This window comes from Alligator mississippiensis, chromosome 10 (assembly GCF_030867095.1).
Source record: "Alligator mississippiensis isolate rAllMis1 chromosome 10, rAllMis1, whole genome shotgun sequence".
In the NCBI taxonomy this organism is placed as follows: domain Eukaryota; kingdom Metazoa; phylum Chordata; order Crocodylia; family Alligatoridae; genus Alligator; species Alligator mississippiensis.
The window spans coordinates 9,088,102-9,104,140 of record NC_081833.1 but is presented as its reverse complement, the minus strand read 5'-3'; the positions used below and the strand labels follow the sequence as shown (position 1 = coordinate 9,104,140).

The following is a 16,039-nucleotide window of genomic DNA, read 5'->3' as shown; positions in this document are numbered from 1 at the left end:
AGGGCCACTTTTTTGCCATTGATTCAATAGTGCAATCCCAGGATAACCATTCAGACATACTTTGTGATCTCCCAGGATAAATTATCAGCACTTCTTAGCCCATGAACCTTTCTGGAATTTACCCCAGGACAATGGACATCAACATCTGAACAACTGTACTTTGTCCTGGGATAAAAGGATCTCTCTCAGGACAAATGAGATATTCTTTTTGCAGCTGGTTTTTGTCATTATTAAAGTCTATGCTTCGGGAACGTGAAAAACTTTGCTTTTTCATAGATAGATAGATAGATAGATAGATAGATAGATAGATAGATAGAAGAAAGACCTAAGTTTTTCACATTCCTGAAGTGTAGACTTTAAGAACAACGCCAAAAATCATGGGAGCTGGCAATACTGCAGTGGTGTGACTCAAGCATTCATGAATACCATTTTTGTGGTTGATTCCTTCTCCAAAAAAACACCATTTTTATTGACTAACCAAGTGCACTGGACAAATCCAGTGCACAGCAACCCTTGTTATTGGACCTTCAGCAGCTCAGACCAGTTGTGTATTCCTGAGTGCCATGTACTGGCACCTCACCTTTTAATTAACCACATGCAGATAGGCATAGATCAGTCTTGCAGCACTGGAGATTTCCCATGAACTACTTTCTTTTCGTACTACCACAGGATTCTGGTGGAAAACCTTTAACCAGTGGAAATCATCTATCTTCTTTGATGCAGTAGGCTTGAGATTGAATCTGCTTGAGTAACCTATCTGCCACAGCAGCATCTGATGAAGCGAGCTGTTGCTGATGAAAGCTTATACATCTCTCAATTCTATTCTCCCTGAATTCAGGCGCACACGGCTAGCTACCTCACTCTGCTCGTGGATGGCACCATGTTCAGCTGAATGAAATAGACTCCAATCAATCTACAAAAGATAGCATCTGAAAAAGTGAGCTGTTGCTTATGAAAGCTTAAGTATCTCTGAATTAGTTAGTCTATAAGGTGCAACTCTACCCTGCCTTTTGCCAAAGTGAGATAGGGTAATTCTATTGCCCAGGCAGTGACTGCACAAGGCCGGCAAAGCGTAGTCCATTATAGAAAGAAGGACTATATTGAAAATATAATAGCCCAAATTCTCAGATTAAGAAGATGTGCCAAAGTCAGTGGAACTATGACAATTTATGCAAAGAATTGGGCCCATGATCTGTGTTGGCCTGCCCACCAGAACATGGACATAGCTCTATCCATTTAGATGATCATGAGTAGGGACCTACCAAAATCCTGATTTTGTGAACTTTGTGAAATCTGGTACTGACCACAAAAGCACTTGCCCATGGAAATCCATGGGAAAAAAAAGAGAACTTATAAAAACTAAAATGCTGATTCCCCAGAGGGAGCTACCAGTCCTCGGGGTGCTGCAGCAGCCCACAGGGCAAGAAAGAAGGGAGGGGGCTGCCCACTTGAAAGGCTGCCATCCCCACCCCTCGCTGGTGGTTTAACCCCTGGCCCCAGCCCCCAGCCAGGGTTTGCCTGGGGGGGCAGTCCCTGCCTCCCCCCACACAACCCTTTTCTGCTAGGCCACACAGCCCAGCCCAGGGCTGGAAAGCATGCTGGGATACTGGGGGACTCTGATTTAACTTAAACCAGGAAGGGATCTAGGACAGACTTTTCATAAACCAGTTTGACCCAATTCAGTTAAGTCTGATACTACAGTCCACCAGGTTTATCTTAAACCAGTTTCAGCCATTTTGAAACTGGTTTATGTGCACTGAACTTCTCTTCTGCTACAGGTTTAAATCAGTTTTTGATGACTTAAACCAGTTTATGTATAACTTCTATCCCTTTTGGGAGCAAAGGTCCAGGCTTCCATCTCAGTGAAAAGGGTCCAGCACTTCAATGAGCCACACAACCCTCCAGCTTGCTCTCTTCCCCCTGGCCTTGTATATCGCCCACTTTTGGCAGGCCGGGAAGGCAGCTGCAAAAGACAGGCTAAAGATGGGACCCACCAATCATGGGTTTTTGCCTAGCTACAATTTGGGGACATAGGTTAACCCAGGTACAAGCATATAGTCTGCCTACCTTCCTGGCCAGACCACAGCCTACTTGTGCATCCATATGGTACGTGAAATACGATTGTGAATGGCACATATGTAACAAAAATGGCACTCCCGGGGCTATGTATGTAACTGCCATTTGGGTACATCAGATGATGTAATGCCCCTTAATATTAAGGTACAGAACCCAGTCTGCCAGTAAGACCATAACAATCCCAGCTTTTGCACATGCATCTGTTTCATCACATGAGGTGCTATGCCATTGTCTCAGTCTAGGTTCATTATAAGCACAGACACATACACACACTCATGCGCATGTATAGACATGCGCGCACGCACGCACACGCACACAAACACTTCTTTTAAAGCATGCAACAAGGCAAGCCATAATCTTGGAGCAAAGCTCTGTCAAAAAGCAAGCAGCAGGGATGCCTTGGCTGTTTTTCAAAGATTTTGGAAGTGGTGATAAGCTGTAATAATAACTGATACTGCAAAATAAATACAAGGGGAAAAAACCCAAACAGACTGGGCAAATCTCTAGAAAAACACACCATCTGTTTTAAGGTTGGTGCTTTCTCTTAGCATTGAACTGAGTGCCTTCCCTGTTGATTAGATAGATGGTCGATGGTCAGTCCTGACCCAGTGCCCCTTACTCCTGACCACTGCCTCCCACTCCCAAGCCCCAGCCCCGCAGTGTGTGGGGCAGGGGGTGGGTGTATGGGCCAGGGGGAGCCCCAAGCAGTCCCTCGCAGGCTGGATCTCTGACAGCCTGCAAGGGAAAAGCCACAGTGTCCCAAGTTTTTCTCCTGTAAAATGAGAATCCATTTTTAAAGTTTGTTCATGACCCTTTCATATATTCTTGTGAGCCACTTTTGGGTTGCGACCCATGGATTGAGAAACATTGCTTTAAGAGATCTTTCAAGGCTTTAATTTCTGTAGTTTCCTAACCTGCAAGACCCCATTATTAGCAGACTTTGATGCAGTTAGTTGCCCTGAAATGCTGAAACAGTTGTTTGCTACTATTATGGCAATGGCTATCCCAATATTGAGCAATAGGCAATGTAAAAGTAGTCAAACAGGACTACTCAGGCATCCTGCCTTTGATGCTGCACATTTTGGGTGTATCTACCCCCAAAAACAGAACAAAACAACAAAAAAATCCCTCCTGCAGCAGCATCCAACAGGGTAACTTGCAGATACAAAGTGACTTTCATGCCCTATTAGTAAAAGCAGAGGAGTCCTCTCTACATTAGCACGTCTACTATTGCTACAACCCCTGTTGCTGCAATCCCTGATGACAGTTTTATTGACACTTATTGCTTAAATTCTACTTTTTCCTAGTTTATGTAGTTTATGCACACACACACAAAGAAAAAGCTTAAAAGAATGAGTATTAAGGTTGAAAAATTGAAGCACTCAACAGTTAAGATATGCCACTGCTGAGATGTCCCATGCAAACATAATTTGGCTCTGTTTTCTAGGGGTTTTGATAAAACTTTATTTAATTAATGATTTTTTTCCCCTACAGGACCCCTGACTCATTCGCTACCCAGGATGGACGGTGATCACTTAAGGAGCAGCTATTCAGTATTGGTTCAGGGTATGGGGCCATGGCTTGCTTACCATTCAGTCCATACTCTGAAGAGAAAATACTAATTTCTTCAGATGATTTGCTCACATGGCGTTCATCACTACATTATCTGAGTGCCTCACATATTAAAGCATTCACAATACCCTTTTGAAACGAGTGGATGTTCAAAGGCCCAGTTAGGAGGTGAGAGCAATTAAGGACGACGCATCCTTTGGTTTTGACTGTCCTGGAGTCTTCTTTTTCACAGTCTTGGGATTATATAACTTGCTATGTGTTCAAAGCACGGCTCCCATTGACTTCTGTGATAGATGTCTCTTAGCATTTCTGCAAATCAGAAAGTAAGGGACACACAATTAGTGACCCCTCGTAAAAAATGTTGAAGTGACTTGACTAGCATTACATAAGAATTCTGTAGCAGAGCTCAGTTCTCCAGCACGATGACATTCAACTGTCTTACCCGTGAAGTCGTCTTCTCTCTTTTGACCCAACCCTGTGTCTTTTACTGCACAGCTTCCACCTCACCAAGCAGGCAGGAGTCTCACAGAAAACAGTCTCTTTTACTAAACAATCCTGATTTATCCTCAGACCAGAATGGACAATTCTGTACAGGCAGTCCTCGGATTTACGACACAATTGGTTCCTGAAATTTGCATCTTGAGTCGAAACGGTGTAACTCGGAACTGATTTTCCCATAGGAACAATGTTATAAATGGAGGATTGGTTCCTGAACCAAGGCCCAATACCTTATTTTCACCAAAAATAACCCAGAATTTTGTATTCGATCAATTATAGATGAGTCATATAGCTACATTCATGTATTTATATTGTAAATAGCAATCATATTGATGTGCAAGGACTTCTTTGAGGTGACTTTGCTGGACTTTAAAGGGCTCTTGGCTGGACTTGTTGAAGGGTTCTCGGCTGGAGTCTTCTCACAGGTCTTGGCTGCAGGACGTTTGGACAGATGTTCTCCAGGCAGATGTGTGATGCAGCGAACTTGTTTGCTGGCCTGGCATCACATTGGATCAAGCGTTGTCACGTGGAAACTGATGTCAGAAAGTCGAAACAGGGTGTCAGTTTATGAACATTGTAAGTGCCGTTCGTTGTAACTCAAAACATCTTAAGTCGGGGACCGCCTGTATGTGATTGTGCAATGGGAAAACTGCCTAAGATGCACAAGGGAGCTGAATAAAGGCTGAGCAGGCAAAGTTAATTCTGGCGTGTTGTAACTTTTGATTGCTTTACTTTGTTCTGTTTTGTTTATCGTATAGCATTAACTGTTCTGCATTTTTCTAAAAAAGCCAACAGAAATTCAATCATGTTCCCATCACAGTGACCCTCACAGCAGGGTAAGACCCTATAGATCCATGACACCAATTGCTGTTATTTGAGCTAATGAACTAGTTGTAAGTTGTTCTCTTCAAAGTGGACCTTGTCTAGATAGTTATGGAGACACATGAGTTTTGCAGGCATTTGCTGACAGGGAGCAATGGTCTGACTACGGGCTCTGTTCCAGACTCTCGAGAGGCATTTGCTCTAGGGCACGTATCTGCCCATTCCTCCTTCCTGCCCCATCCCAGTGTTTACCCAGCTCATTTCAACCCTATCATGTTTAGGTGATTCAAAACATTCAAAATGTTTGAAGTCGAGCTGCATATCCAAACGTCACTGAAGTTCAGGGGGTTTTGTTCCATCTATCAGAATAACGTCCCTCGATGAAGTTTAGAATTTGGAGCTGATTCTCTCTTAACACGAAGGGCTTTGATTCAAGTCCTATCCTAAAACAGCGAGAGCGAGAATACTGTTTGTGTGTGATCAAATGAAACGGAATTAAAATGAAAGATGCCCCTCAAACAATCGGTGACAGTTGAGTGTGCTGTGGCCCAGAGAAGGGCAACTTCCAGCAGCCTGACAAGCCTGAGCAATAAGTTATGCATAAGGAGAATGGGCTCCAATTAATGCGTTTAGAGAGGAAAATGCTGCTGCTTCCAGTGTACTGTGCTCCAACGGAGTTGAGAGCGACTTCCCAAGATAAGACCCTGCTGCTACTCAGCTTCTAAATAAGGCACAAGAAGATTGGGCGATGGGAGGTTCAGATGGCACAGCAAATTTGCTTTGGTGAATTTGAAGTGCTTACACTGCAATCTGCAGTTCAGCTGCTTACCTAGTTTGTGTGCATCTTTCCTTTCCGTTTGTTTGGTTTTTTTTTTTAATGTATTGTCCAATTAACACACCTTGTCCTCTGTTGGTACAGAGTCTTAGCATCTGGCTTCGTTCACTAACTCCCCCTCCCCATTTCAAGCTTTATAAAGTAATATGCATGTCTCTGACTAGAATTTGTTTTTCTTTTATCAGCATGCAGACAAGGTTACAATACAAGCTCATTCATTAAGGTTAATTGAATACATAATTACAACACAGCAACAGGAACGGTGTCATTGCTAGTGTGTTGCAACTGATATATAATAAACATAATAGAGACAAACATTTAAAAAAGCCAAGGTGGAATCAATCTAAGTTATGTAGTTTTCTGTAAGCGGCGTAGTTTAGATCAGGAGCAAACAGAGCACACGTTCACCTCTGGTAGGAGGGGCAAATCTTAGACCGGGTTTTGCCATCTTTAAACCAGTCTACATGTGCTGAACTTCTGTTCTGTTACTGGAAGAGACTGGTTTTGTGTGCTGAACTTCTGTTCTGTTATGGGTATAGATTGGTTTCCATTCATTTACACTGGTGAAAGCGTCACCCAAGGAAATGTGAGTGATGTTGCCTTCTTCAGGGGAACTATTTCTAACTCAGATAAGTTAAAGCCACTAATAGTTCAAGAGGGTTAATTTTTTCTCCTTTAGATGGCCTCTGGTGTGGGCAAATGCTATGATCTGTATCCATTCCACCCTAGGCTCTGGTTTCGCAAGCTGAACAGACTTGGACCGGCTCCGTGCCAGATTGGCAGGCTTCTATGAAGAACTACCACTGCTACAAGGAAGCTGGCTTCACAGCAAGTTCAACTCAGTCCTAACCAGTCACAGCCCTTCTTTCCTGGTCAAATTCTACTATGGATAATGTACATCAAATCTGCTTCAACTTCCCTTGCGGCTTCAATTCAATACAATATTTATTCTCCTTTATTACTTGTCCTCAGCTGCTGTGCAGCTCGGCTGCATACAATTAAACAGCAGCCGTTGTCTACCTGAGTGGTGGATGCAGTTTACTGAAGTGACTTGATAATATGTGAAGGAGATGGGCTGTCAAAGGAATTAAGAAAATACAGAAGTATACAATCACATGTTCTTTCTTTTTTTCTGCTGTATTTCCTGAACCTGATTGTAGAAATCAGACAGAAACCTAAGACTGGGCCAGCTGCAAATGAAGAAGGTAGCGGGGGGATTTGGGGTCTTGATCCTGGATTTTCAATCCAACCTCCTCCAGCAGCAGGACTGGTGAGAGCCCAGGGTAAGTGGGAGTTAGAGTCAGAAAAAGTTGCAGACCCCAGGAATTCATGAACCCTGGCCAGAGGGAAGGTAAAAGCCCACTCCTGAAATAGGACAGCACAAGACCTGTGTGCCACATGGGTGTCACAGAACTGGATGCAGGGTTTATGCTAGCTCATTGCAGAAATGGAGCTTTTCCGGTGCACCATTTTCTACAGGGAAAGCTGACAGCAATTGGAAGGAATGAATTATGCTTCTAGCTCCATTAACTTCCCTGGATTTTTTTATGCAGACTTTAGTACTTGTGGAGGAAGGGATACACTGCTTACAGCATCTACTGCATATCACCTTCCCATAGCCACATTCCCTGTGCCAGCAGTCAGTTTGCTTGCTGCCCCAGCTGGCCCTGATTGCCTGGATGGGAGAGGCTGCTGGGTGCCTGACTGTCCTCAGCTGCTCCTCATTTGAGTGTTTGGCATGGCTTCTGCATATAAGCAGTGTTCCTCCCAGTGCTTTGGGGCTTTGCATTAAGGCAGGTTTCTTTCTTCATTCCCAGTCTGCTCTATGATCCTTGTTCCAGCCTGCATCTTCTGTCTTGTTCCTACCTAGTCTCTCTACCTCACCCTTTTAGCTCAGGCTCTGTGATTGTCATAGCACTACATCTCCAGCCCCCCTATCTGGGTTGTACCTGTGGCACCCTGCCTATGCCCAGGCAAACTTATGGCAGAGAGATGAAAGTGGCTGCAGAAAGTAGAGGGATAAGTTTGCTTCATTCAATGGGGAAGGAAGGAAGGAAAGAAAGGAAATAGAAACCAACTCACTTTTCCCTGTTTTTTTTTTTTAAGTCTGTATTTTATTTAAACCTGTGGCACTCGTGCCACATTTCATAGTGATCTGGGCTAAATCTGCCCATAGTAAATGGATTCAGTTAATGCAGCAACAATGATTTCTACCAACTGAGAATTTTGACCCATGCTTAAAGAACGAAGCCAAGTACGAAAACACGAGCGATTCAAGGCGAATCGCTTCTTCAGTGACACCAAAGTTGCAGCTGTGTGAAAATCATGCCCTGTTCTTTGCTCCAGCTCTCCAAATCCTTCCCCTTGCACCAAAATAGACTATTTGTTTATTACAGCAGGAACTAATATTTTCCCTGTATCCAGTTAAAAGAAATACATCCTCTTTGCGGCTTTGAAAATCCCTACAGGATTATGAATGAATACTTCAAGAGTGTATTATAAATTCAGACATGTCTATTGGGCTTTCAAGTATCACAGCAGGAGCTTCTTACTGAGGCAACCTGAGGGTAAAGGCTTTCCCACCTTTCCAAAGTGACTCCTCCCACAAAATTTTCTTAGGCTGAAGTTAAAAAAAAAAAAAAAAAGGAAAAACTACCTAGTTGAGCTCCTTAAAGCCACTTCGTTCTAAGCATAGCTGAATACAGACTTCATTTAGCACGATCACATCTTCAGACACTGCTCAGGAGCCTGCTTCAGTTTTGCTGTTGCACTCCCTTGTTCATCGTGGCAAAGATTGTTGCCTAAGCCTACGGTGCCTTTTATTTTACAGCCTAAACAGGTTAGTTATGGGGTTTGTTTCTAAGCATACATTGGCCCAGATGAAGTCGAAACACCTGTCATTATCTACCGGTCCAAATTTCACTGTTGCTTCTACTTGTCTACTAGCAGCATGGTTGCGCTGTGACTGTGATTACAAAGGTAGGATTAGATATAGCCCATTTCTCCCATTCCCTGCTGTGAGTACTGAGCCAGCAACTTTGCCACGTTTTGATCACATACGCTCAGCTCCGACATACAAATCAGGGATAGTACTACGTGGCTAGGGGAGGAATTGGGAACAAAAATCCCAAAATCAAGGCTTGCTTTATGAAAAATGGTACTATAGACCATTTCAAAGGCAGGAAGCTTTGGATCTACACTACCTTATTTCTAAAGGAAGCACAGGATGGGGTTATTTTCAAGTAAGTCCCCTTATTTTCAGGGTCTCTGAAGCATATCCCCCAGTAAAAAAACCTTCAGTGGGTGAGCCTGAGAAGGGATGTGCGATAGAAAATGAGTATTAGCTTCAAGATCAAGGATAGTTGTATGCCATGACTTTTTTTTCCCCAGCCTTTGAAATGTAAGAACCACTGAGGCAGGTGGGACTGGCAGTAGGATGCCTGATGCTAGGTTAATTGCTAAGCAAAGGACTTGCATGGGTGTAACCCTTTCAAAAAAAATTCCCAGAGCCCCAAGGAGGTACATGCATTATCTTTATGGAGTATGTTTTGTCAACTAGAAATAAGGAGGAATCTGGAAGCGGGGGATCCTAGGTGGGGATTTTTCTTGTCTGCTATAATATTTATTATTCAGAGTGAGGTGGTTTGCTGTGTTAGTCTAAAGTCAGGCAGAAGGGAGGGTAATGTTCAAAGGCCCAGTTAGGAGGTGAGAGCAATTAAGGACAATCCATCCTTTGGTTTTGACTGTCCAGTTTGATATACCTGGAGTCTTCTTTTTCACAGTGCTTGGGATTATATAACACACTACGTGTTCAAAGCACAGCTCCCATTGACTTCTGTGATAGATGTCTCTCAGCATTTCTGCAAATCAGAAACCAAGGGGCACATAATTAATGACCCCCCTGTAAAAACCTTACCAGACTGACTAAGTAAGATATATATACACACGTGTGTGTGTGTATACACACACACACACAAAATAAGATACATACCGAGAGAGAAGGAGAGCACAAGCTTTCATGAATCCAATTTCATGTCATGGTGCCCCCCAGATGTGGCAGATCAAGGAAGGCTTAAGGGTGGGAGCTAGACGTACAACATGCAGAAGTCAGTACGTGAGGATAAGAAAACATTTTGTTTCGCCATGTTTTGTGCCTGAGTAAGCACTCCCACACACTCATTCATTAGCATATACTAAATGAAGGTATTGTTTCTTTAAGATTTGTTGACTTGGAAAGCAAAAGTACAAAACAGTAGCTGGGAAGACAACTAGGAGGATCAAGCAGCGTGCTCATTCTTGTAGCATTCTGCCACACAACAGACTTAGCTGTGGTTTTCCAATTGCCGCTGAAACCCAAGCCCTTGTAGAAAGGCTGTGGCAGATGAAGTCAAGCTACTGGCTCATCATAGCGTTCAGTACAGACTCCCTAAAGCAGTTATTTCCAAACTGAGGGTCTTGGCCCTTGATGGTACATTTGGTACATATGCATGAATATTTTACAAATGCCTAAGTGCTCCAGAATAGGGCCTATGAGACAAACATTGCCCAAAGCTTTCCAATCCAGTCTGTGCCTGAATTTTGATAGAGGATCAGAGAAGAATCAAGCTCATCAAAGGAACCAGAACTATAGGACTTAAGATGAACCTGGCAAACTTGCTATAAAGACCAGTCAATAAGGTACAGATCTACTCAGCCGTCAGTAAAGACCTTGGACATAAGAGCAATCCATCTATATTGGAGCAATATCTGCTCTCATTTATTTAATTGTAAATCCACAATTATACTATTGACTTCAACAGAGGAATGCTGTATTTCTGCTGCCATAGCTAAAAGCCCAGTTTAAACCTTCCCCTCCCTCTGGCCCATTTAAGCCATTAAATTTAATCATAAATACAAATTATTAATGCACAGTTCATCAACAAGATCAAACATTTTTTTTTTTACGTTCTCTGGTCTAGACTAACCCAGGGCCTCTCTTAGTTTTGAGTAGCAAATGCAACGTGCGCAAGAGTGGAGGCATTTCAAAATTAATGATCTCCCATTTTTCAACCACTGGTAGACAGCAATGCAGCCTGCAATATGTAGGTCAGTATAAGTAGCTGCCACTGTAGTGTGAGAACAGTCCAAAGGAAGGAAGAAATTCTCTTTTCAGCTGAATAAGTCACAGTACCTCCACATGGTACTCGTGTCTCACCCCTAAAGGGAGAAGTATTATCAGCAAATGAATGAGCAGTGCATTACAGGCTACATGAGCAGCATTAGCTTTGAACGTAGTAAAACTTTCTACAGTGTCCCCTTCCCTATTCTCCAGAAAAGCTGGGGCCAACTTGTCTCCCCTCATCTTCCTACAGCAGCTGCTTACAAGGAAAACTAATATTCTTACAGAAGTGCTTAATATGTTTTTTTAATTTAATTTAATGCATCTATGCAGCTGGAAGGAAACAAGGAGACAGCATCACGGGACCAGACGGCTTTCTGCAGCCCATCAGTTAGGGACAATGCAATGAAATACAGAGGTTTTTTGTGAAGGTAAAAATGAAGAAAAAGATGGGTTGAAGAAGTTGCTGATACTGCACATGAAGCTGCAGCTGGAGAGAAGAGAAGGAAATAAAACCAGGCAAATGTAAATGGAAGTAGCACCGTGCTTTGCTTTCATTCATTTGTACTGCGCACACAGTAACTGTTGGGTTTTTTTTACTGAACGAACATGATTTTCTATGCTACAGCTTATGAATTAGCACGACACCCCAGCCCGAGACATCCTAGTCTGGTGACCTGTGACTTGCTATGACGATATCTGTCATTACTCTGCCCCTAATGAGAAGCAGGCATCAATGACAGTATGATTAACATACAGTACAGTTACCCTGCAAAACCCTCCCAGTGTAAATACACTATATAGCAGGAAAAAAGGACTTTTGATGGCAGAGTTTATATTAGTTCTGAGAGAGAGAGAGAGAGAAATGGCATAACTTTGTCTGTACTAGGGCTTTGCCTGTATATTTATGCTTTTAAGTGCACACTAGGCCTGACACTAGGTTTTGTTCTTGGAGCCTTTGTTGAGACTTTCTGCTCAAGTCAAAGCAGTAGACCCGCACTGTTTTGAATGTTTTGCTACCTGCCATTGCTCAGGCATTACATTTTATTCATAAAGGATTAGGTAGCCCTTGACGTTTGCACACCTAATCGTGTGTTCTGTGTTTCTAAACCATGAATAAATGTTTCTTCTAATTTTAGTTCCTTCTTTTAATGAGAACGCAAGACAGCAGGCCTGCCACAACTCACTGGATTCATTCCTTCCATTTTGCAGGGCCAAATTCTGCCTTTGGGTGCACTCCCTCTTAGATCAATAGTCACCTTAAGGGAGCTGGAGGGAGCTTCCGATCTTACAAGCCTGTTCTTTTCACAAAATCCTTTGGTGATTTTTTTTTTCATGCTTTCGCATTGTCATTTGTGACCAAGTAACTCCTCACATTCCCTTTTCATGGCAGAAGATGGATGCATTTCTCTCAGTAACATCCTTTTCGAAACCAAGTGGATGAAAGGAAGCTTGAAAGAGTAATACCTATTCCCACTGATGCTCTTTACCAGTGCTTATTCCCTTCACCCTGTCCCCCGCTCCATCCGATGCTTTGGCAGTGGTCCACTCCTAATCCCCTTTCACTGCTGTCCCTTCCTCTCGGTCCTGTTGAATACGTTTTTGCACCAGTCAGGAGAAGCTCCTTGGGGCAGGGATAGTCCTTTTATTCTGTGTTCGTGCAGCCGTTGGTACAATGAGGTCCTGGGCCAGTGCTCCTAGGCGCAGCTGTAATGCAAAGAATAAATAACACCCCTGCTAAGAATAAGAAGAAGCCATAACAAACAGTGCTGGAGCTGGGGAAAGCTTCATTTCCAATGCTACTTTCTTCGCCAGTACCTGGCTGAAAGCCACCCTGTTTATTCATTTCAGTTTGAGTCATAATGACTCAACTCCCTCTTTAGTTCTTCCAAAGGTCAGTAACTTCCATACTTTCTCTTATACATGCCCCCCTCCTCCCAGCACTGGATTTCCTTTACTCTCTTGCTCCTGAATTATTGCTGCATTGTTCACAGTTACTCACTGTAGCAAAAAGTAACAATGGTACAGTGACTCATTAACACATCACTTAACATCGTTAGCTAAACATGCCAATGCATCAAGCTGGAGTAAAGGGAAGGGATTCACTGAAGGGTCCAAGAAGGGCAAAATAATAGCATAAAAGAGAACCTCGCTTGGTAAACGTGATCGTGATACAAGTGCTCTTATTTCTTTCCCCCCCTCCATGGAGAGGGGGAACTGGTTAGCAAAGGGTTTGTTGTATTTTGCATCTTGTTTCTCCAGCATCCAACAAACTAGCTTTAAAGTCTAAGGCATTTAGATACCGTCCTCCTCCTGGATTCTGAATGGGGCCTGCTGGCTGTGATAATAAGCTTTGTTACTCGCTAAGCTAAAGATCCTTTTCTCTGTGCAAGTGCATCTGTGCGAGAAACAGAGTAGCTGTGTCAGAATGGATGATCTCAGCTTCTTGAGTGCTTTTAATTGTATAGGCTAATCATCCTATACAAGCTGATTTAATTTATTCTCACTGACACCATAGGCCTCTATGTGGCACAAACAATACCCCTATATAACAATGAGTAAACACAAATATTAAGCACTTCTGGCATCATAACAGATGTGCATTGCAGGGGGCCTTCAAAGGTTCCTGAGATGGAAGCAGGAGGGGGTTCAAGCGGGTCAGCTTGTCACTAGGCATCACCCCACCATGAATCACTGGACAGAGACAGGTTTTATCCCTAAGACTCATAAAGATACTTCTGAAGAACACTTCCTTTGCTTTTGCAATGGAGTGGATTGAATGTGTAGATGTTATTTTCAAGCATTTGCCAAGGGGAGAAGAATCCTGATGCATGCTAAATATCTTACTCGTGGACTGGGATTCAAGAAACTTGGGTTCACTCCCTGCCTTTGACACAAATTTCCTAACTGATGTTGGGCAAGTTGCTCAAAGCAAATGGCAGGGAGCACTATCAAAGGTCATAATGTAGTTGAGAGCCCAAATCCTATTGACTTTCTGCTCATGCGAAAATGGACCCTCCTACACTGAAGAGAAGTTGCTTATTAGGAATTGCAGTTTTGTGATCTGTTAACTAGGGCCAGGGAGAGAAATTGCACATAAACTGATACAAGTGATTGGGAACCAGTTCAAATCTGTAACACAACAGAAGTTCAGTGCACATAACCTGCTTTCAAGGGCCAGGTATAAACATTACACTTTTACTGGTATAAGTGATAGGAAACCAGTCTGTTAGGGTTGGAAGGGACCTGAACAGATCATCAAGTCCAACCCCCTGCCCTGGGCAGGATCAAGTGCTGGGATCATAATACCCTAGCCAGATATCTATCCAGCCTCCTCTTGAAGACCCCCAAGGTAGGGGAGAGCACCAGCTCCCTTGGGAGCCCATTCCAGAGCCTGGTAGCCCTAACCGTAAATTAATGCTTCCTGATATCACACCTGAACCTGCTCTCACTCAATTGATCTGCACTCATAGTAACAGAACAGAGGTTTGGCACATGCAGACTGGTTTAAAAATGGCAGAACCTAGTCTAAGATTTGCCCCCGCCAGGACAAGTGTGTGTTCTGGCTCCTACCAAACTAAACTACACTGCTTACAAAAACCCCCACTTAATTTAGATCGATTCTGCCTTGGCCTTTTTAAATGTCTGTACTTGGGCAAAATAGCTGAAACCAGTTTAAGATAAACTTGGATGGATGTAGAGTCAGACTTAACTGATTTAAGTTAGATTGGTTTATTGAACTTCTGTTATAGATCCCCTCCAGATTCAAATTAATTCACAGTCCCCCAGCAACCCAGGATGTTTTGCACCTACCCCATAAACCTCCCTCACAGGATGGGTGGGCTAGCCTTGGCCCAAGCTGTCTTCCCCAGCCAACCAGGGAGACATGCTCTAGCCTGGGCCACTGCAGGCATGTGACTGCATTTCTGGAATCAAAAGTGAATGTCTGTTCACTTGCTTATTGGTTCAATCTATGCAGTTTAGACTAACCTGCAAAGATTGAATCGATTCAGCCTCGGGCTTTTTGACGGTCTATACTTAGCCAAGATGCACATAGTATATGAGTGCTAGAGCTTGGAGGCTCTTTGCCTTAGCTGTAGACATAAAGTTAGTTAGAGCCCCACCTTAAATCAAGCTCTACACTGAGGGCAGGAGAGATTGATACACAATTCCTGACCTTAATTTCCTCCCAATCACAGGCTGATGTTCTGGCTGACTCTGAGGAAGAGAGAAAGCAGAACGGGATGCAGATGTACATGTGGACACGCGTCTTAAAAATCTCCAGTTACGGTTAAATAATTTTGCTTCCTTCTTTGAGTGAGTGGTCATAGGCACATCCTCACTGTGTGACTTCAATGCAGTATTGACACACCTGGACGTAGGTCTTGGAGGAGTCCTTAGGCAAACAGCTACTGAAGAATAGCCTTAACAATGGAGTATCAGGGGTTCGGGGGCAGGGGGTACCTCAGTCACCCACCCCTAGTTATGGTACTGGTGAAGGTGTAGGAGACCATGACTGAGATGACATGCAAGTCTTTACTGTCCCAGCAGGATGACACCCCACAAAGACCTGAAGAAATGTTGAAAGCTGGCTTTGAAGGCCAGCAGACCAGATAACATGAACTGCTTCCAACATCAGGGCACAGCTGAAGGCATCAAGGGTAGTGTGGCTACATCAGAAGGGCCAGAGAGGAACCCTGCAGTCATTGATACAGGAAACAGGAGGCTTGGGAAGAAATATTTGAAGGCCAAGTTTCTCAGGAGCCTCTGGCCTTTGACAGATCTGTAGACAGAATGAAACTGTGCCCTGATGATTTTACACTGAGATAAGTATCTCCACATAAAAAATACTGTGTTATTTATTTTTGCCGTGAAGCAAAGCTTAGGAGTTTGTCGACTCTGTCCTACTTTAACTCTAGGATTTTCTGACTTTTTGTGATTCTAATTGTGCAGCCTTGATGTTGAATTAACAGGATCTTTTGGCGTTTAATATCCTTTTTTAAATAATGAAAAAAAGTGAAAGAAGAAATTGGCTGTGCTTAATCACGTTAGCTTTAAATGGTTCCAATTAGGCTTTGAAGTTCACATCTCACTTAAACGATAGGGTTAGAGGAGGGCCGAGTTCTCATCCTTGTGGC

At 43.3% G+C, this 16,039-nt stretch overlaps 1 long non-coding RNA gene across 1 annotated transcript; it reads left to right on the top strand.

Annotated features, from left to right (window-relative positions):
- Positions 1-713: 713 nt before the first annotated feature.
- LOC132243441 (uncharacterized) lies at positions 714-4,846 on the top strand. Its single transcript, XR_009455019.1, has 2 exons — positions 714-937; positions 3,571-4,846. It is a non-coding gene; the product is annotated as an uncharacterized LOC132243441 (long non-coding RNA).
- The last annotated feature ends 11,193 nt before the right edge of the window (positions 4,847-16,039 follow it).